Source organism: Apium graveolens, chromosome 8 (genome assembly GCF_009905375.1).
Source record: "Apium graveolens cultivar Ventura chromosome 8, ASM990537v1, whole genome shotgun sequence".
NCBI classification, from domain to species: Eukaryota; Viridiplantae; Streptophyta; class Magnoliopsida; order Apiales; family Apiaceae; genus Apium; species Apium graveolens.
Genome location: NC_133654.1, coordinates 164,471,426 through 164,495,452, shown reverse-complemented (window position 1 = coordinate 164,495,452; position 24,027 = coordinate 164,471,426).

The following is a 24,027-nucleotide window of genomic DNA, read 5'->3' as shown; positions in this document are numbered from 1 at the left end:
TTTAAATTTTGGTTCTCTAAAGAACATGATAAATTTATAGTTGATTCCAAAGCATGCCATTGATAAGAAATCTAAGTTTCAAGTATGTGTAATGGCTAAACTAACAAGGAAGCCTTTTCATAATGTTGTTAGGAGTTCAAACTTGTTAGATTTAGTACACTCGAACATATGTGAATTCGGCGGTGTGTTAGGTAAGGATCATTGTAGATATTTTATTACCTTTATAGATAATTGTAGTAGATATTGTAATATTAATTTGCTTAAACATAAGGATGAAACACTAGATAAATTCATTATGTTTAAAAATGAAGCTGAAATACAAACTAGAAAAGTACTTAAATATTTAAGGTCTGATAGAGGTGGTGAGTATATGAGTATCTTGTTTAATGAATTTTGCGCAAGCAATAGTATAGTTCACAAGGTTACTTCACCATGCACTCCTGAATCTAATGGGGTGGCATAGCGAAAGAACATAATGTTTAAAGACATGATTAATAGTATGTTGCTTAATTATGGATTACCTAAGTACATATGGAGATAAGCTCTGAATACGGCTTGCCATATTCTAAATAGAGTTCCTCTGAGATACATGGATAAGACACTATATAAATTAAGGAGAAAACATAAGACAAGTTTGAGTTATCTTCGTCTGTGGGGTGCCTTGCTAAGGTGTTTGTCCATGAACACACGATAAAGAAACTAGGTTCGAAAACTGTTGATTGTATCTTTCTAGGCTATCTTAAAACCACAACTACTATGAGATTTTTAGTATTAAAATCTGACATAGATGGTATTGTGGTGAATACGATAGTTGAGTTTCGTGATGCAACTTTATTTGAGGAAGTGTTCCCTATGAAGACTGGTATACCATTGGGTAATTCTGAGGATGATCCCACTCGCACATCGAGTTCTATTCCTAATCATGTAGAAAAGATAAAAAATGTGGGGGCGGATTCTGGTAGTAGCTCTACTCCCAACGAAGTAGAGGAACCTAGAAGGAGTAAGCGTGCAAATGTAGTCAAGAACTTTGGAAGTGATATTATCACTTACAATGTCGAGGTTTAGCCTTTAACTTTTCGTTAAGCCATGGATTCTTCGGAGTCAAGGCATTGGAACGGCATTGTGAAGAGGGAAATTGACTCAATTATTTTTAACGGAACATGAGAGTTAGTTGATCTCCCTCCTGGGTATTCTACTATAGGATGTAAATGGATCTTCAAGAGGAAGTTAAACCCTGATGGCTCAACAGATAAGTATAAGGCTAGGCTAGTGACTAAGGGTTTTAGGCAAAGGGAAGGCTTTGAGTATTTTGATACATACTCTCCTGTTTCCCAAATGATAACAATCAGAATGCTTGTTGCATTGGCTTCCGTACATGGTCTTATCATCCATCAAATGGATATAAAGACAACTTATCTTCATGGTGACCTTGAAGAAAAAATTTGTACGGATCAGCCTGAGGGATTTGTTGCTTCAGGTAATGAGAGGAAAGTATATAGACTAGTCAAGTCCATCTATGGCCTTGAACAAGCACCTATAGACTGACACAAAAAGTTTGATGGAACTATTTTAGACTACGAGTTTTTAGTTAATGAAAGTGACAAGTGTGTGTCTACTATAAGGTTAATGGTAATGAATGTGTTATTTTGTGCCTATATATAGATGATATTTTATTGTTTGAAACCAATATTGAGATTATTAATGAGACGAGGAGTTTCTTGAAGAGACATTTTGAAATGAAGGATATGGGTGAGGCTAGTGTGATTTTTGGGATGAAGTTGACACAGTCAACTGATGGAATAACGTTGTCACAGTCTCATCAAATGGATGTAAAGACTTCTTTTCTTCATGGTGACCTTGAAGAAAAGATTTATATTGATCAGCCTGAGGGATTTGTTGCTTTTGATGATGAGAGGAAATTATGTAGACTAGTCAAGTCCATCTATGGCTTTAAACAAGCACCTATAGACTGGCATAAAAAAGTTTGATGAAACTGTTTTATACTTCAATTTTTTAGTTAATGAAAGTGACAAGTGTGTCTACTATAAGGTTAGAGGTAATAAATATGTGATTGTTTACATGTATGTAGATGATATTTTATTGTTTAAAACCAATATTGATATTATTAACGAGACAAAGAGTTTCTTGAAGAGACACTTTGAAATGAAGGTTATGGGTGAGGCTAGTGTGATTCTTGGGATCAAGTTGGCACGGTTAACTGATGGAATAACATTGTCACGGTCTCATTATATAGAGAAATCTATACTTGAGAAGTACGATTATTCAAATTATAGAATTGCTAGTACAACATATGATTCAAAAGTTTCTCTTGTCAATAATAGTTCAAGAGTTCATGTGTCTCAGTTAAGGTATTCTCATATTATTGGGAATTTATAATATCTTGTTAATGTGACTAGACCAGATATTTCTTATTCTGTTTCTAAGTTAGCTAGATATATAAGTTGTCCAAATAAGACTCATTGGGAGGCAATGTATAGAGTTCTTAGATATCTCAAGGTAACTATTTCCCTTGGTTTACATTACCGGAGATTTCCTGGGGTGCTCGAGGGCTATAATGATGCAAGTTGGATAACTAAGAAGTCTGGTTCCAATGGAGTGACTGAATTTATGTTTACCCTTGCGGGTGGAGCAGTGTCCTGGAAGTCTTCTCGACAGACTTTGATTACTCGGTATAACTTTGAGGCTGAGTTGTGTGCACTTGATGCCATGGGGACGGAGGCTGAATGGTTACACGGACTCATGTCAATATTACCTATAGTAAGAAAACCGCTTCCTACCATTTTCGTTCTTTGTGATAGTCGTACAACTATCACCAAAAATTAGAAATTTGAAGTAGAAAGCTAAAACAAAGAGACACATCAAAGTTAGACTAAAGTCTATAAAGGGTTTTATGTCTGATAAGATTATTGCTATAGAATTCATAGGAACTTAAGATAATATAGCTGATCCGCTTACTAAGGGGCTTGAGCATGTTGTAGTCCTTAAGTTGAGGTTGGGGATAGGACTGGTAACCCATCATGATTCATCAATATCGGGAACCCAATGTACTCGAGAAGAGATCCCTCAAAGTGTATTTAATGTGGCAATAACAAGTTGTAAGGATGAATTGGTAGTATCTTTACTATATCCTTTAAGATACTTATGTATCTGAGTCTATCCCTTGTAAAACTTAAAAGGTACTTGAACTGCTAGTTAGCAAGAGTTTAATAAACTCTGATGGGAAAATTTTGGATCAGATTTTGATAAACTCTGATTGACCAAATATTGTGTCAAAATTTTGTAACTCTGAATGAGGTCAAGTCTTAAGACGGGATATTGGAATTACATCTTTGGAGATGCCCAGCTAAGAGAATGTAATTGTGAGGTTGCAATTAGAGGAAATGGTTATTTCTTGAAATATTCAATGAACGGGATCAAGACACGATTATAACGTCTCAAAGCCGTAGATCTGCACCATAGCCTTTTGACTTGTCGTTGTCTATAGAGTGTGGTTACACCAAACTGATAAAAATTCAAGGTGAAACATTCCATCTATATCCGGTAGCCATCAAAGTAGGGGACTTAGAAGGGTTCAAACCCGAGAGGGTCCTGACTCTGAAAAGGAAGTCATGATAGAATCTGATATGCATTTCTGTATGGATTTGTGGGGGATTATTAGAAAATAATAAAGTTCAAGACAATAATCAGGTGTGCTCTTGATGAAATTACCAGAAACTAACAAATAAAGTTTGTTCCTTTTCATAAGAACGTAAACTTTCAAGTTTAGATCTAAGACATTTTCTTAATGTAATTCATGAAGAAATGCGAGCAAAGTTGCTTATTTATATAAATGTTGTTTTAGTTTTAGTTGACAAGAGTTGTGAATTCTCTTGACATACTCAGGGGACTTGAATGTAAGCTCAGGGCTTGTGAGGCTGATCAGGGGACATGAGCATAGGCTCAGGCTTGTGAGTCTGAAAATTGGGACTCCCTGTAGTGCTCATGACTTAACTCAGGTCTTGAGTTGTATTACACTATATCAAGTTCAGGGGCAACTCCATACTAAAACTAATTCCATGAATTTTTATAAATAAGCTTATTGTATATTATATTTAATATTGATATCTAAATGATAATTATTAGTATTTTTATAATAATAATAATTGATTATTGTGATATGCATATGATCGATAGAGATATACAATTTGGGGGTTACGTTACTTTTTCAAGAAAAGAACAAAAATAACAAACCTTAGTATAATACCCAAGCTCACAACCGAATGCGTACCGGACCCAACAACCCACCACATGTCAGTCCAAAAAAGCTAGCGATTTGGTACACATTAGTTATTGACTTATATCTATAAAGGTCCCAAAGACTTATTCTTATCGATGTGGGATGTTATAAACACCCCCTTTTATAGGATTGACGTCCTCGTCGATCTCAAAAAACACACGCATACGAAACTCGGGCAGTGACTCTGCACTTCTGGCCGTGAAGAGCTCTGGTACCATTTATAACACCCAAACCCACAACTAAATGCGTACCTGACCCAACAACCGACCACACACTAGTCCAAAAAAGCTAGTGATTTGGTACACATTAGTTTTTGACTTGTATCTATCAAGGTCCCAAACACTCTTATTCTTATCGATGTGGGATGTTACAGCTAGTTTCTCATCTCTCTCTCTCATACATACACACATATACATACAAGATACATAGGCTTTCTTGGTGAATTGAGGTGTTAATCATTTTTTAGCCTTCTCATATCCGTGAACGGATTACTCTGAGTTATTTTATCCTAGAAGTGATATTACAGCAACCCATCACAGCATAAATGGGGCAATAATCTCTTCAAGAACAGCCAAGTCTCCTCATTCTGATAAAGCTTCATATAGATAAGTAATTTTCTCATTTCTTGTTTTAATATAGTTGTTGATTATAGTTTGTGTCAACCTTCGTGATTGTTTCGTTATTTGGTTTTATTTGCCCGGTCCTGTTAATTTGTGATATATAACTGTCCCATTGTTGCGCGTTTAGTTAATTTTACCCGATACTGAGTGCTATCAATATATAAGACTTTAATTGATGGATGTAAATTTGGGCAGCAATTCTCTCTGTCAAATCAATAAATTTGAATCAAGAAGCTCTTGAGAAAATAATTATGCAGAGTTTCTTTTATGTAGAGAATGTTTGCTACTTTACAAAATTGATTTGATGTGTGTATATAGGTTGTAGCTTAGAGAGAGAGTCAATTGCATGTGAATCAATATTGACCAAATTTTTGAATTCTACAACTTGCATATATTGATTACTTGTGCTTAGAGTTGTTCCCTGAAGTATAGGGGCGCCAAGAGCATGAGAATAACACTTAGAATCTTTAAGAGACATGCAAGTTGCACCTCCAAGGAGCCAAGATTTGTCTTAGTTTCTATAGCTACTGGCCCCTACAAGGAGAGTAGAGGATGGTACTGGTGCCTTGAAGGGACAAGAAGGCCCTTGTACTTAGTTTTTCTTATAACTGATATCTACAAGGGACAAAAGGAGTGGTACTGGAGCCTAAAGGGGATAAGAAGAGTTTTCTTACTTAGTTTTTTATGCAACTAGCTCCTACAAGGGATAAAAAAAGTGTATTGGCGCCTAGAGTGCACCAAGGTGCACTTTTGACTTAGTTTTTTTTATCTCATTTCTTCCATGTTGCTCCTACTAGGTCAAGACCACTTTTAATACTTAGTTTTTAAGCCATATAATAAGATAGTGGCTCCTACTAGGAAAGAGAGTAGCTTTGGTGACTCTTACTACAAGGTAGTGATCACTTTTACTTGGTTTCTGTAGACCACTTTAACCATTTAGCTGTCCTATCTTTATGTCTTCTCTCCGAGTCTTCGTATAAATCATATAACCTTCATATCTAGTTATGGATTCTCATTTAACAATTCTTCTAATGATAGCACTTAGTTTCCTTTCACGAATTACCGACGCCTAGTGCAATGGTCTGGTTCACAGGTGACTAGTTCCGCTCTCAGGCCTTTGTACTATAATCTTTCCATAACATTGTCAAGTCTTTTATAACACACACTTAACTTCACTTAGAATACTCTAGGTCCTCACGCTGATCCTAATAATTGCTTCGAATGACTTCAACCTTATTCCTCCATTGCCTGGATATATTAATGAATTTCATACGGACTTCCGTTGACGTCTTCTTCACTGTAGCTACCAAGATCATTCTATATATAACGAGTAATCAATCTGTACTGATTCTAGTGAAACATACATTATTTGCAAGTCTTTTGTTCTATGTTGACTTATCCAAACCAACATTGTTGAGTTATACATACAGTTTCAATCTTGCTCAATAATCTTTTCTTTCTTTGTAAGCCACAACTCAAAAAACTGTTTTTGAGAAGAAGCCAAGAAAAATAACATTATTTTCTTAGCATTGTAGCAACAATTTTTTTATTCTATTAAAGTTAATTGAGCAAAATCTTTTATTGTTTAACATGCTTTATTTGTTATACTGTGATATTTGATAAACTAAGTATCAAATTCTGAAAACATTTTGAAAAATTTAAAACCAGTTATTCACCCCTTCTGCCTACTTTTGAGATATTTATTTTTTAGCAAAATTCGGATAAAATCCGGTCTGGTGGGCGCATGTCTATTATTGTGATTATATTAAAGATTGAAAGTTTACGAGGATAGTTGATAAGAAGATGCTTTATAACGACATAACAACAACAACAACAACAACAACAGTAGCAGCAGCATCACCACCACCACCACCAACAACAACAACAATAGTAATAATAATAATAACAATAAACTTTCACGTAAATTTTTTATATCAATGTTATCTAAAATATTTATTTTTGAATTGTGATACTATCAAGTTGGTTTGTGGTATTCAAATAAATAAATGTGGTATTAAATTAATATTAATTAAAATATTTAACATAAAGGCCATATTATTATTTTTTATGAAATTATATTCATAATTTTATATAGTATATAAACTTGTGGGATAAGGTGTAAAGAAATATTTAAATTTAAAATATATGCTATATTTGAAATATTTACATTAATTTTTTCTTGATAAATCAAATATTAGTAAAAGAGCAAGGCTCTACGCGCCGTCTTGAATAAACAACTAATTGACTATCATACAAACTTAGACTCCGTTTGGGAGTGCTGTTGAAAACTGCTGTGCTGTGAGAAAAAGTGTTGGTGGAAAAAGTGTTGTCAGGAAAATTAGATGACTGTTTGGTAATTTTTTTAATTTATGCATATTTTGAGATATAATATATAAAAATAATATTTTTGAGAAGATTTGATGGTGAAACTGATAGCTACTTTCTACAAAAGATGAAAACAGCTTTTTCCAAAAGCATGGGGGCATACTTTTGCTAACAGCAGCTTCTAGACCAAAAGCGCTTTCGCAGTAATCAGCTTTTAAAATTTACCAAACACCTGTCTGACAGCTTTTCAGCAAAAAGCGGTTGTAGCTATCTGGAACAACAATACCAAACGGGACCTTAGAGGGGTGTATTTAATCAAGATTTAAAAAAAAATTGGATTCTAGAAATCAAGAGGTATTCAATTTGGATTAAAAAAAATCCTTTATAACATGATGGTATTCAATAGAGATTAGAAATAGTCTTTTAAAATCTGAGTGTATTCAATTTAGAAAGTCTCCCGAAATCTGGTGGTATTCAATTTGTTTTTTTAAAAATCCATCAAAATCTGATGGTATTCAGAAGTCCGTGGTTTTTTTTATTTGAAAAGGTGGTGGATTTTGATGGATTTGCCAGTTCATTTTTAATCTTTTGAAATCTCTTTAAAATACATGAGATTTTGAAGAATTTCTGAAAAACTTCACAAAATCAGCAAGACTCTGCAAGATTTTTTATTAACTCCGTCAAAATCCACGAAAAAGTAAAATCAACAAAAATCTTTTAAAATTCATGGATTATTATCAATTCTTTAAAATCTGAAATGAATACACCTCCGTTAAAACAAGACACAAACAAAGTTGTGCTTAGCAGATAAAGACTTAAACAAACTACATGAACACTTCAACAACCTTAAACATATCAACCATGCACCAACTTATATTTACATTGGTTATAATCTATATATAATCGATGTAAGGGAATTTTTATGATTTGTTCGTCATGGTTAAAATAGTAATCAATCGTTCAATTTTAATTAAGAATATTATATAACACTATGAGGGAAAATGAAATAAATATTAATTATATAAATATAGATACTATTGAAACATACTTGTACAATTTAATAATTTAAACAAAAATAACAACAAATAACAATTATTTTAGGCTACTGCATTAATACTATTATATTAAAAACGACATATTAAAAATTTTGTTAGGTCACACACACTGTAGAGGGGGTGAATACAGTGTATAATACAATCAAATCGAACTTTAATATATTAAGTAACAGAAAACAAACTTTATTGAAACAATAAACTCTGTTACAGTATCGAACTGTTACCTCTCAGTGATGAACAAATATCACGAGAGCTGCTAGGGTTACAATACATAATCTTCTCGAATATGATAACACTTATAGTGTAAACCCTATGTCTGTGTTTATATACTACAGAGTTACAAGATAATCGCTAATTGATATGGAATATAATTATGCTTCCTAAAATATATCAATCAGATATCTTTTCTTCCAAGTATTCCATTCTTCACGGAACTCCTTCTTCATGCATATCTCTTCTTATGTTTATCTCAATCTTCTTTCCTTTAATCAGCTACTTTCCTTATCTGATCGTCCTTCAGCACTTAAGTTCTGATATCTAACTTCTGATGATTATCTCCTGAGAATATAAGTACTGATATCCTTAAGTCCTGACTTCCAGTATAAGTATTGATCAACAGTTAAGTACTAATTTGTCCTGTTAAGTAAGATCTGAAATCTAAACATAAATTATATTAGCCATGACATTATCAAATATATCTAACAATCTCCCCCAACTTGTAAATTAGCATAATATACAAGTTTAACAGATATTTGATGATGTCAAAAACATTAAGTACAAATGCATGAGAATTAGACTAGATAACTACAACTCACAGTCCTTAAAGCTTTACCAATATTCAACTTCTGATAACAACTTCAGTCTGTAACTGATCTCTCTGATGTCAGGAGTTGTTCTGAGATAGTTCTTCAACAAACATTTCTCAGCATATCTGAGTTCATCAATCATTCTCCTTTTGACATCTTTAAGCTCTGTAGTATCTTCACCAGTTTGAAAGATTGCAGCTCTGAGATCATTGATCTTTGCTTTTCTCAACTCCTGATCTAGTCTTATGACATAGGCTTTGTCAGACTCCAGATTGAATTCAAGTCCCTTAATACCAAGATATGTTCTGATCTGTGCAGTATTAGGCTTCATATCAACAATATCACCATTGTGATCTCTGTACTTTGGAACATATGTGATGTCAGACTTAATAGAATAAAGCCTTTTCTGTCTCTGAATCTGTTATTTTAAGTAGTTTGCAGCAGTTCCTGTTATTCTGTCATCCACTTGAAGTAATAAAAGTACATGCTCCAATTCTTCAAAATACTTCAATGGAATAGCATTTTGTCTTATATGATAAACCCTACCATCTGTCATGAAATACAACATGATGTATTCTTTTAAGTAGGTATGGTAAACCATCTGTACAGATTCCAGTTGATTCAATCTCTCAGGAGTTGCTCCAATACCTGGTTCACTCAAGGAAGTTGGATCATTGGTAGTGTTATGTATTCTTCTTTCAACAGCACTTCCCAATCCAGTCTTATCTCTAGCTTCCTTTCCAGTAACTACTCTTACTTCAAAACCACTTGCAGTAGTCTTCAAAGGTTGAGTCTGTTTTGCTTTAGTGAAATCCTGGTAGGAGTGTTTTTGGTCTATCTTCTGATATCAAGTTAACTTGAGCTATGTCAGAGGTTACTTGCTTCTTCTGAATATCAGAACTTACAATTTCTTGACTCTGAACAACTTGAACCATGTCAGAGGTTGTTTTAAGAACTTTTCTAGAAGTCAGAGCAAGATCATCCTTTTCATCAGTAATTTCTTCATCCTCAGGAGGCACATAAACCTTGATAGGTTCACCAACTTTTTCTTTACCCTTGGATCTTGGATCTATCTGCGGTTGTGATCTAGCCAATGTTGCTTCAGTAAGTGTCCTTTCTTTGATCACAATGCCTTTGAGTTTTGGTAGTGGCTTTTTACCAGAAGCTTCAGATTTAGATGTGACTTTCTCTGATTTAAGCCTGGCTTCTTCTTTCATTAAACTCTCCAAGTCCATTCCTGGATTTTCCTGAAGAAATAACTGTCTTGACATTTCCTCATCAAGATCTAAAAGTTCATCAGAACTTATCCTTTTACCAGTAGCAGAACTTATTCTCTTCCCAGTATCAGAACTTGTCATGTGACTAGCTTGTCTTGATGTGAATCCTCTACCTTGACTATGACCTCTACCCATTCCAGAGTTTCCTTGATCATCTTTTTCATTATCCTTTCCTGTCAGTGTCTTGTCAGTCTTGCATTTGGACTTAATTACTTTCTCCCCCTTTTTGGCATCAGCAGGTAGTAGAAGAGAGATAAGCAATTCCACTGAGGATTGGATTTCAGTTAGTTGTGATTGCTGAGAAGCTTGATTTTTCAGAATTTCATCAATCTGAGCTTGTTGATGACCTTGAGTCTTCTCAATATAAGCAATCCTGTCAATGGTAGGTTGGAAGAACTTTTTCTTATCAATTTTCCAAACTTGTTCCTGTTTGATAAAGTTCTCCTGAATCTTGTGTAGCTTTGCATGAGTAGTTGAATGAAGACCTTGTAGATGTTTAGTACTCAATGCAGTGACTCTAAGCTGGGTTTTGAAATCATCAGAATTTAACATTTCATCAGCTTTAGTCAAGTGCTCAGCAAGATGCTTTACAGTTGGAACACATGAAACTGAGTTCCATTCCTTAGTCCACTCCTGACCTGCAGGAGTTTCACTCCAAGGTACTGGTGCTTCTCCAGTAACAAACTTCTTAACCAGTTCAGACTTTAGAATAGTCTGTTAAGGAGCATGTCCTGAAGGACCTGCTGTATTAGCATCTGCAGTTGGAGCAGCATCACCAGTATCTCCAGCATTTGCAGCATCAGAACTTAAAGAATCAGTATCTTCTGATAAGATAACAGTGTGAGTAGTAATAGAAGCTTTAGCATCCTCTAATTGCTGACCTTGTTCTAAGTTCTGATCAACAGCCAAATCCTGATGCTCACCTAAAGTCTGATCATCATCATCATGATTCAGAGAAGATGGTGTTGATAACTCTGGAGTTTGAACAGCATCAGGAACAGGTGTTGTAGAAGGATTAGTTGCTGGTGGAGCTTCTAAGAAAAGTATTTCAGGCACAACCAGGTTCTGAATATCAATTTCAGCACTTAGGCCTGGATCAACAGGAGAGACAGACTTTTGAACATGAGACACAGATGGTGTGTTGACCTTTTCAGTAGCAGCTTCCTTAGATGGAGTTGATGGAGAAGAAGTGACTGGAGCAAATTCCTTGTCTTGTGAGATCAGAGATTCCTGATCCCCTTCCTTAGCTGCTTCCTCTTCATCATTTGAAACTGGCCTTTTTGCGCTCTGTTTCTGGTATCTCTTTGTTGATTTGGATTCCTTGGGAGTTTCAGGGACTGTCATTCTTCTAAGCCTATTGAGAAGCCTAGATCCCCCAATTCCAGAATCCTTCTGAGAAGTCTTTTTCTCAGCTTCACCAACAACAGGTTCTGAAGAAGGAACCTATTCCTCTGTATCAGATTCATCTCTCAAGGCAATCCTCCTTCTCTTTTGAGGTGTTTGAGGAACAGTCTTTGTCCTCTTTGGCTTGGAGGATGAAGGCTTCACAGTAGGTGCTGAGGCTGAGGGTTGATCAGTCTGTGAAGTGGAGAGATAGGATTTGAGATATGTCCTGAGGGTAGGTTGAGTAGAATGAGTGGTAGGTGCTGAGGATGATGGTTTTTGGGTGTTTCTTTTTGGTTGGACATCAGAGTAAATAGATCTATAAGTACCAGGATCAGCATTTACTAGGATCTGTTTTACAGACTGAGGAATCTGTAATGGTCTAACCACTGATTTCTTAGTGTCAGCATTTACCAGGTCATTAAAGTATCGTTTTGCAACTTTAAAAGGTGGGGTTGAGGAACTGACTAATTGAGGTTCATCAGTACAAAAAGTATAAATAAGTTGACAGAATCTAGCAAAATAGACAACATTCCTATCTGTCATCATATCCCCAATAGAACCAATTATACCAGTTGCAAAATTAAAATGAGTTTGATTGATAATAGCATACTCGATGTGCTGACTCAGAATTGGGATAGCATCAAAATTCGAACATTTGTTCCCAAAAGCTTTGGTGATGCAGTCGAAGAAGAAGCTCCATTCTTTTCTGATATGAGCCCGTTTCAACTGCCCAAGTTTTGCCAAACTCCTTTCATACCCCAAATTTGCCATTAACTCCTGAAGAGCTGATTCTTCTGGAATTGAAAAGGTACAATCTTCTGGGAGATGTAGAGGTTTGCGTATTATACCAGGAGTGACTGCATAAGATGAATCACCCACTTCAAAAACAATACAGGGAGTGCCATGTTTACCACCATCATCAAAGTGCCCAGTCCGCCAAAACGTCAGAACTTGTTGGCTCGAAAAGACTGAAGGCTGGGTCAGTGCATAACCAATCTCACTGTGTGCAAGAAGATCTTGCACAAAATGCAATTCAGATGGAACTTCAGCATGATCAAGAATTGCAGCATAGTTGTTTGGAACAAACTTAGCTCCATCAATGATTAAATCCTTAGGTGCCATGTGAAAAATTGAGATTTAAAAGTGCCTGTTAGGTGTTTGATAAAATGTCTGTATGAAAATCCAACGTGTGAGAACGAGAGAGTAAAAGCAAGTAGAGAGAAAAAGTATGAAGGAAATAAAAGATTAAAGAAATCCTTTCTCTATTGTACTTATACTCTGAAAAAATGTTACCGTTGGACACCTGTCAGACATGCAGTAATAACGGATAGTTACTGGGTGCGAGAAAACAGTAATCATTACGTGCCCACTTGCCTGTTTTCAAGGAAAAACCGTTCCATTTACCCAGATATTCCATTAATCAAGGTGAAACCGTTTTAATTCAAAATTGAAACCGTTCCCACTGATTTAATTATTTTTCACTGCATCATTAATATTCTGAAAAGAAATTAAGTGAAAATGACCAAGATAAATCATATGAGTAAGTACTGATAAGGGAAAGTCAGAACTTAAATTAATACAGAATTTATATGGTCATCAGAATATCAATCAGGATTTATCAATGCATTACAAAATAACTTATAGACAAAATCTTGAAATAAAGTCAGATTTCATTAATATATCAAGTGAATACATTCATGAAATGGAAATGACATCAGTACTTATACAAGATTTCCCTAAGCTACTAAACCTAACATCAACAGCTTTAGTCCTAGCTAAGAAGCCTGACAAAGCTGATGATGAAGAAAAACAGGAAGAAGAAAAGATTAAATCATTTCTTCTTCTTCCTACTCTCGACAAACAGAATGGCGAGTCGGATGATTCGCTCTTGCTGGCAGAGAGCTTCCAGCCTTTCCTCCTCCAATCGCTCTAGATGGCGATGGTAGTCCATATAGAAGAACAGGAGTTGGGTCAGTACCTCCTGTGGGACAGAGTCCCATATCTCCTCAGGAATGGCCGTGACGTGCCATTCCTGCTGCCAGTCGGCACAGCTTAGCTCCATATTGAAGTTTTGGTAGTTCAAAAACATGTTGTATCTGACCATTGTGTTTTTGAAAGAAAAAGTATGAAGGTAAGTTTGTGAGAAAGAGTGTGATGGGAAGGCTGATGTGAAGTGGCTGCTTATATAGGCAAGAGAATGCCAGGAGACGTAAAAGTATTTAATGCTGACAGGTAGAGTTAATTCTACCTCGTTTCCCCAGACTTGGAAAAAGAATAACATTCATTGGAAAGAGAAAACATGGTTGAATGCGCACAAGACACAAGTAAAAGTTGACTGTTTAAGTACGAGTACCATGAATCTTAACCATAGTTACTATTAATCTTCCACTTCACATGTTCTAGTTTGTACCGAGACTGTTATCAAATTTTATCCACAGATAAGTCAAGTAAAGAATTTAGACTGTAATATCAGAACTTAGACTTATTTCAGAACTTAACAGTCATCAGAACATAATTTCTTAACTCCAAAAAGGAATGCCTATCTACGTAAATCCTCATACAAGTGCTGAGTTATACTCTTCAGAACTTAATCGTCAGAATATGCAACCAGAACTTGGCCTCAGAGTTAGTGCAAAATGACACAATGACTGGTTATCTAAAACAACATAGACCACCACAGTAATTTTCATCATTCAGATGGAGTGAGTAGTGTGTGCATCAAGCTAAATAGCAGACAAAGAGTAAAGTCTGATTCACTTCAGTATATCTTAGAAATAAGGCATAACTAAAATTTTTCTAAAGAGCTGTCATTATCCTGAAACCTACTGATGAATGAGTTCATGCTTGAGTCCACCTCAACTGTTGTGTGCTAATTTTATGTATCTTTTTAAATTCTATTTTACAGTGGCTCCTCAGTGTAAGTGAGTCACGACTGCTTATCAAAATTTATGCTATTATCAGAGTATTTCTCCAGTAATCATAGAGTGTGAAAAGTCACCAAGAAAATATTTTGCTTTTCTAATGCATATTTACTTAATACCAGCAATGCACTTGGGTCTTCCCTTCCACATTTTTACTCTAGATCTCAAAGGAGTACCTGATTTTATTCTTTGAACCTCTTGATTTTTCTTTTTATAAGTGAGGTTTATCAGCACTTAGTACATTCAGCAGTTTTACTAGTATCAAAACTTAACAGATGAGTAGCATTATTCTAATTTGTGACTTAGTAATAAGATAAACAAAGTAAACTCAACTAAGCTCAATTATCAGAATTTGCTAGTGTCATAAGATTTCCACAGAAATAATTACTTCTTACATGGGATCATTTGTTTATTGAAGACTAGTAAGTCAGTATCTAGCACAGTTATCCTCATAGGATTGAATAGTTACTTAGACAGACATATCACTTATCAGAGTTTAGAAACATATATCAGACAGCAGTCAGTACTTAAAAACATTTGACAATTAATCACAGAATACACAAAGAGATTAAATTCTGTAAATACTGATCATAAAGTCTAATAATACAGACCAAGACTAAGCAGATTTAGAGAAAGAACCTGAAATCATTCCAAGTTCATTTACCAATCTTGTAAAAGTGGCTTCACACAGTGGTTTTGTGAAGATATCTGCTAGTTGTTGATCTGTTGGAACAAAATGCAATTGCCCTGTACCTTCATCCATATGTTCCCTTATGAAGTGGTACCTGATGCTGATGTGCTTTGTCATAGAGTGTTGAACTGGATTACCTATCATAGCAATAGCACTTTGATTATCACAGTAAATAGGGATTTTGAAATATGTTAACCCATAATCCAGTAACTGATTCTTCATCCAAAGAATCTGTGCACAACAGCTTCCTGCAGCAATATACTCTACTTCAGCAGTTGATGTGGAAATTGACTTTTGTTTCTTGCTGAACCAAGAAACCAATCTGCCTCCAAGGAATTGGCAGCTTCCACTTGTGCTTTTCCTGTCAATTTTGCAACCTGCAAAATCTGCATCTGAGTAACCTATTAGTTTAAAATCTAATTCTCTAGGATACCACAATCCCAGATCAGCTGTTCCTTTAAGATACTTAAAGATTCTTTTCACAGCTGTTAAGTGAGGTTCTCTTGGATCTGCTTGAAATCTTGCACAGAGACAGGTATCATACATGATATCAGGCCTACTAGCAATTAGATAGAGTAGAGAGCCAATCATACCTCTGTAGTCAGTAATATCTACTGATTTACCAGTATCCTTATCCAGTTTTGTTGCAGTGGCCATGAGAGTGGATGCACTTGAACAATCTTGCATTCCAAATTTCTTCAGCAAGTTTCTGGTGTACTTGGTTTGACAAATAAAAGTGCCTTCTTCATTCTTCTTGACTTGAAGGCCCAGAAAATAGCTAAGTTCCCCCATCATACTCATCTGATATCTTGACTGCATTAGTTTGGCAAACTTCTTGCAAAGTTTGTCATTTGTAGACCCAAAAATGATATCATCAACATAAATCTGGACCAGAAGTAAGTCCTTTCCATGGTTGAGGTAGAACAGTGTTTTGTCTATTGTTCCTCTGTTGAATCCACTTTCCAGAAGAAACTGAGCTAAAGTCTCATACCATGCTCTAGGAGCTTACTTAAGTCCATAAAGTGCTTTATCAAGCCTGTAGACATAATCTGGATGTTTGGAATCTACAAAGCCTGGAGGTTGTTCAATATATACCTCCTCCTCCAATTCTCCATTGAGAAAAGCACTTTTCACATCCATTTGAAAGACAGTAAACTTTTTGTGAGCAGCATAAGCCAAAAATATCCTTATGGCTTCTAACCTAGCAACTGGTGCAAATGTTTCATCATAATCAATTCCCTCATGTTGAGAATATCCTTTTGCAACCAGCCTTGCCTTATTCCTTGTAATTATGCCATCACTGTCAGTTTTGTTTCTGAATGCCCACTTTGTACCAAGAACAGATCTATTCTTTGGTCTTGGCACTAGGGTCCAGACTTTGTTTCTTTCAAATTCATTTAACTCTTCCTGCATTGCTTGCACCCAATCAGCATCTTGAAGAGCTTCTTCCACTTTCTTTGGCTCATACTGAGAGAGAAAAGAATTGTAGAGACATTCATTTGAAGTACCTGTTCTAGTTCTGACACCTGCATCAGGATTTCCAATTATCAAATCAGGTGTATGTGATTTTGTCCACTTTCTTGCAGATGGAAGGTTTTCTCTAGAACTGGATGCTCCCCCATGATCCATGCTGTCTTCATTTTCATTTTCTGATGCTCCCCCTGAAACTATGCTCTCTGAGTTGGATTCTTCGGTATTTAGATTTTCAGCACTATTAGAACTTGGCTTATCAGAACTTGATGAATCAGAACTTGAAGAGCCAGATGTATGTTCTGATGTTTCTTGAGATGTGGTAGGATCTGTAGTCACCACAGTTTCAATAACATCAGAGTTTAATCCATCAGAATTTACAGTATCAGGACTTAGACTGTCAGGATTTTCAGTATCAGAATTTGAGTCTTCATTTTCAAATCTCAGCTGATCATGGTCAATGAAATCTTATAGACCAGTAATCTTCTTGTCATCAAAAGAGACATTAATAGATTCCATGACCACTTTTGTTCTCAAATTATAGACTCTGAAGGCTTTTGTGGAAAGTGGATATCCAACAAAGATTCCTTCATCAGCTTTTAAATCAAACTTGGATAGCTGTTCAGGATGAGTCTTGAGAACAAAACACTTGCATCCAAATACATGAAAGTATTTCAGATTTGGCTTCTTTTTCTTCACCATCTCATATGGTGTTTTTCCATGCTTGTTAATGAGTGTTGCATTTTGAGTAAAACAAGCAGTCTGCACAGCTTCAGCCCAAAAATAGGTTGGAAGCTTTGCTTCTTCAAGCATTGTACGTGCAGCTTCAATGAGAGTTCTATTCTTCCTTTCAACAACTCCATTTTGCTGTGGAGTTCCAGGAGCAGAAAATTCCTGCTTTATTCCATGGTTTTTGCAGAACTCTTCCATTATCAAATTCTTGAACTCAGTGCCATTATCACTCCTTAAAATTTTCACAGAATCTTTGACCATTTTATCCAAATGTTTGACATGATTAATCAAGATAGATGCAGTTTCACTTTTTGTGTGCAAGAAATACACCCATGTATATCTGGTGAACTCATCCACTATGACCAACGCATACTTCTTCTTTGCAATAGACATGACATTTACTGGACCAAATAGATCAACATGTAGTAGATGATAAGGCTCAAGAATTGATGATTCAGTCTTGCTCTTGAATGAAGATTTTCGTTGTTTGGCCTTCTGACAGGAATCACAAAGGCCATCAGGAGCAAATACTGACTTTGGCATTCCTCTCACAAGATTTTTCTTGACCAGTTCATTTATATTGTTGAAATTTAAATGAGAGAGTTTCTTGTGCCAATTCCAGCTATCTTCAATTGATGCTCTACTCATCAGACAGATTGCAGAACCATCAGTACTTGTTGAAAGCTTAGCTTCATAAATGTTACCACGCCTGTAACCTTTCATAACAACTTTGCCTTTAGATTTACTCACAATTTCACAGTGTTCTTCAAAGAAATCAACATGATAACCTCTGTCACAGATTTGACTTATACTCAGTAGATTGTGTTTAAGTCCTGAGACCAGAGCTACTTCTTTAATTATGACATTTCCAAGATTGATATTGCCATATCCCAATATTTTTCCAATGTTGCCATCTCCATAAGAAACACTTGGGCCAACTTTCTCCACAAAGTCTGATAGCAGGGCCTTATTTCCAGTCATATGTCCTGAACATCCACTGTCCAGAACTAGAATATTTTTCCTGTTGCCCTGCAATCACAAAGACCACTAATTATTAGTTTTAAGGACCCAGACTTGCTTGGATCCTTTGGCCTTATTAAGTTTGTTAACATTTGCAGCGGATTTAGCATCAGAGTTTATGTTAACATTTTTCTTATCAGAACTTATACTATCAGACTTTGAATCAGAATTTACACTAGAAGGAACAATGGAAACTTTCTTCAAAGAAGGTTTTATTTGATAATAATCATAGTACAAACTATGATATTCCTTACAAGTATAAATGGAATGCCATAAACTACCATAATGAAAACAAGGATTCTGTGGTTTGTATCTAACAGACTGACTCTTAACTCCTGATTTGGAAGGTAAGGAGTTAATATTTTTATTCTTCCTGCAAAAAAAAGCCAGATGGTTAGAACTTCCACAGTTATGACATGTTTTCCTAGGAGCATCAGGAACAGGTTTATAATCATTGCTTTTATTCACACCTTCCTTTCCATTCCTATTTTTCCTAGGTGATTTTACCTTATTTGCATTCTTAACATCTTTCAGCTTATGCTTAAGCTGCTTCTTTGTCATTAAGCCTTTGTTTACTTCAGCTGTCTTTTCCTGTTTTAGTTTGTCAGTAGTTAATTCCTCTTTAACTTCTGATTACTTATTTTCAGACTTTACAGTTACAAACTTAACAGGTTTTAGCTTTGGCTTTTGCTTAACAACAGGCTTAATTTCTTCAGTTCCTTTATCATTCTTATCTTCTCCATAACCTAAGCCCTCTTTCCAGTTTCCACTACTTAGCAAATTTTGAGTTGTTTTGCCAGAGTTAGTCCAAGTCCTGATAATCTCTCTTTCCTTTTCTAACTCAGTTTTTAGAGATTCATTCATTTTTAGCACTTCATCCCTAACATAAAAAGCATCATCTCTATCCTTCTGAGTTTGATGGAACATGACTAACTCTTTTTCTAAGAAATCATTTCTTTTCTTAAAAGCAAGATTTTCAGAAGTTAATCTTTCACATGTTAAAGTTTGATCTCTATAACTAACAAACATGGTTTTAAGATATCTTCTCAACTCATTAATATCATCAGTATGAAAAGCATAAGTAGTCTGAGGTACCTTTGTTTCAGCAGCTTCAGAACTGCTCTCAGCACTTTCTTTATCAGCATTTGCCATCAATGCATAGTTCTCCTCACTTTCAGAGTCTGAGGTGTCTCTCCAACTTTTCTGCTTTGTGACAAGAGCCTTGCCTTTGTCACCCTTTGACTTCTTGCAATCAGGAGATATGTGGCCTTTCTCACCACAGTTATAGCATTTAACATTGGTATAATCTCCTCTTTCAGACTTTCCTCCTCTGCCTTCAGATCTTCTGAAATTCTTCTTATCAGAACTTATGCCTTTCCTGGAAAACTTCTTTCCCTTCCTGAACTTCCTGTATGCAATCTTTGTGATTCCTTTCACCATAAGAGCACACAGCTTCATCATCTCCTCATCAGCATCAGTCTCAGGCAAGCTTTCAGAATCTGAGTCATCATTACTTTCAGAACTTGATGACTCAGTTTCAGACTTTATGAAAAGAGCTTTACCCTTGTCTTTCCTTAAGGAAGCTGCTTTAGGGGATTCTTCTTCAGCCTTAAGAGCAACTGTCCTTGACTTTCCTCCTTTCCTCTTGCTTCTTTGTTCCATCTCAAGTTCATGAGTCTTGAGCATTCCATAGATTTCATCAAGAGTTGTTTCATCAAGATTGTAGTTGTCTCTTATTGTCGTTGCCTTCAAATCCCAGCATTCAGGAAGAGCTAACAGGAATTTAAGGTTTGAATCTTCAAGATCATACTCTTTATCAACCAATGACAAATCATTCAAAAGTTTGACAAATCTATCATATAAATCATTCAATGACTCATTAGTCTTTGAGTCAAAATGTTCATACTCTTGAGTGAGTATTGTCTTCCTGTTCTTCTTAATTGTGTCCGTTCCCTGACACCTTGTTTCCAGAGCATCCCATATCTCCTTAGCAGTCTTGCAGTTGATTACCCTGTTTGACATTACATTATCAATGGCACTATGCAGTAAGTGTCGTACCTTAGCATCCTTAGAAATTGATGCTATATCTTCAGCAGTATAATCACTCTTCTCCTTTGGTACGGTCTTTGCTGCTTCACCTGCAACTACAACAGCGAGCTTGGTTGGTTTGTGAGGCCTTTCCTTGATTCTATCAAGGTATTCTGGATCTGTTGCTTCTAGGAACATGGTCATCCTTACCTTCCATATGGGATATTCAGATGGTCTCAGTATGGGAACTCTGATAGTCTCATACCGACTTTGAATTTGTGTCTTTGGAGGTTCTTCAGTTTTGGTAGGCTTAGTTGGAGTTTCTGTGTCAGACATGATTGTGTTTGGATCTTTAACTGTATGTGTGTTAACATATTAGCTCTGATACCACTTGTTAGGTCACACACACTGTAGAGGGGGTGAATACAGTGTATAATACAATCAAATCGAACTTTAATGTAATAACCCCAAAATTTTCAACTTTTTGTAACCCTTGTTGTAATAACCCCAATTTTTGGAAATTTTTGAAACCCTTATGAATAGTGTTTTTGCTGAATGAGAAAACTGTTCATGCCACGCTATGTAGGGGTTCTGTTATTGATCTTATGGGATATTATTAGTACTCTATGAAGTATATAAGTGTATGTAAATATCGTCAGAATCCAATTCCGAACACTTTGGTTTTTCCCGGAAATCCACAAGATACGGAGAGAATTGAGTATAAGGTAACAGGATAAAAAGGATTTAAATTAAAGGATTATAAGAGAGGATCATAAAAGGAATACAATGTATTGAGAAAGGTTAAGGGAACCTAAGTAATAAGATCCCGGGTATGATCCTTCAAACGATAAACGAGAACGAAAGTTAAGCGAACCGTATAACAGATCAGCGGTCATTAGGCAAACGATTAGGAAGTTAATCAAAGGGATTAATGGGAATGATGTCGTCCAACCAATAGAAAGAAGACAAGGAAGGAAGGATGATATCATGTGGATGAGATAAGCATGACATGGGAAGAAGGAGGTGTGGTGGCTTTGTAACCACACAAATCCAAGGGCAAGAAGGTAACTTACTAAATCAAAAACAAAAATCAACCAACCAACCAAGCAAATCATTTCATTTTCATCAAACAAAACACAAAATCCTCCATTCTTCATGAAGCTCTCGGGTGGTTTTCTTAATTTTTGAAAGTCCAAGCTCCTCCACTTGTTATTTTCCAAGGTAATTATCCTAGCTTCTCCTAGTTAAGTTACATACTCCCTATAAGTTTAAGCTTCTAAATCCAAGCCAATCTTTTTCTATAATTCACCAAAGATTAGGGTGAATAGTGTTTTCAAACTTTTAACTTTGTGTTCTTGATTTCATTTGCAAGATCAAGGTTAGATAAGGATAGATCGAGGTTCTTTGAGGCTCCCTAGTAACTTTCCACTCTCCAAGGAAGGTATAATCTCTTAACCAAGCTTTGTTATTGAAAGTTAGGAGCATAAAATGAGTATTAGAGTTCATGAGAGGCTTGATGATTGTGTATGTAGAGATTAATGGGTTTTGGGTTGTTTTTGAAGTCGTAAATCTTGGTTGTTGATTTATGAACTTAAGTGTAGTTTAAATTCATGATAAAGAATAGTATAAATGGTTAATGTGGATTTGTTGGGATTGTTATGATGTGATAAGGATGGGTGTTTGTTGTGTGTTGGATTTGAGGATGGTTTGTGTTGATTGTGGATAGTTTAAAAATGGGAAATCGCGTAAACATAGCCGTCGTAACGTCCGATTTTCTTTGGACTGTTTTTGTGCATAACATTAGGACCCGAGAACCCCCTTCTAGATTATGACCACTGCCATGATTAGATAGCTCATGTTACGAGCTTCGTTTTGATATGTAGTTCGTTCGATTCCGATGCACGGTTTAGGAGAAACGACCGTTTCAAGTAACGGCGTTTCGCGAACGAAACTTTTCCCCTCGCCTTACTTTGAAACATAGGTTAAAGACCAAAAAGGGTTAATTAATGTATGAAACATTTATGGTAAGTGTGTTAGGCAGTTGGTAAGACACTCGCGAAGGAATCACTTTAAAACTCGTAAAGGTTAAATTATTAAAAATGGTGGAGCCGAGGGTACCCGAGTGGCTTAAGCGAATCAGTGAGCGCAAAACAAGCGTTAGAGTCTAAGTTAGTTAAAGTATAGATTTACAAGTGATTTTGGTTTAATTCCAACTTACTTGTTGTTTATAGGTTACCAGACTCGTCCCGAGCCATTCGTAACCCCAGTCGCTCAGGCAAGTTTTCTACCCGATATACTGTTGTTGTGATGTAAATATATGTATATGCATTATCTTGTGATAGTGCATGATTGTTATTAGCAAATTTTGTGATATATTGGAGCATGCTGATATGGTATATATGCATGTCTGTTTCGTAATCTGGTTATCTATCTGTTGATTTCAATGCTTATAGTTGCATAATACCTATGCTAGAAATAAGCAAGTAGTTGCGTATACCCTTAGTATAGGGGATAAAAGGTGAACATATTTCTAAACCGGGAGTCGATGTTCCCGAGTATATATATATATATATTTATTTATATATATATATATATATATATGGATATAGTTTTTAAAACTATTAATCGAATAAGGTTTATTCGATAACTTTAACTTTATTTTATTATTGAATATTATTCCAAATATTATTCGAAGGCGTATGACTCCTTTACATTATTTATTGAATATTATTTGAATATTCATTTGAGGATGTATGACTCCTTTATTTTATTTAATGAATATTATTTATAATATTCATTCGAGGTATTATGACTCAGCTTATTTTATTTATTGAATATTATTTGAATATTCATTTGAGGATGTATGACTCCTTTATTTTATTTAATGAATATTATTTATAATATTCATTCGAGGTATTATGACTCACCTTATTTTATTATTGAATATTATTTGAATATTCATTTGAGGATGTATGACTCCTTTATTTTATTTAATGAATATTATTTATAATATTCATTCGAGGTATTATGACTCAGCTTATTTTATTTATTGAATATTATTTGAATATTCATTTGAGGATCTATGACTCCGATTATTTGCTGAGATATATTCTTTAATTTATTAAAGAATAAGGTGTCGATAATCAAACTTATTTTTGATTATTCAAATAAAGATATTACTTTCGTATAAGTATATCTTTGATTATTTGCTATTCATTTCAAGTATAAGTTTTAATACTTCTACTTCAATTATTTTATAAAGATTATTTTTATGGGAATATTATTTAAACAATAATATTCAGACATTTTCTAAATATTCTGGGGACTGATTTACTTCATTAAATCAGTTTTACTCCAAACACTCTTTAAAGTGTTTTCGAGTCTTTAAAATGATTTTCA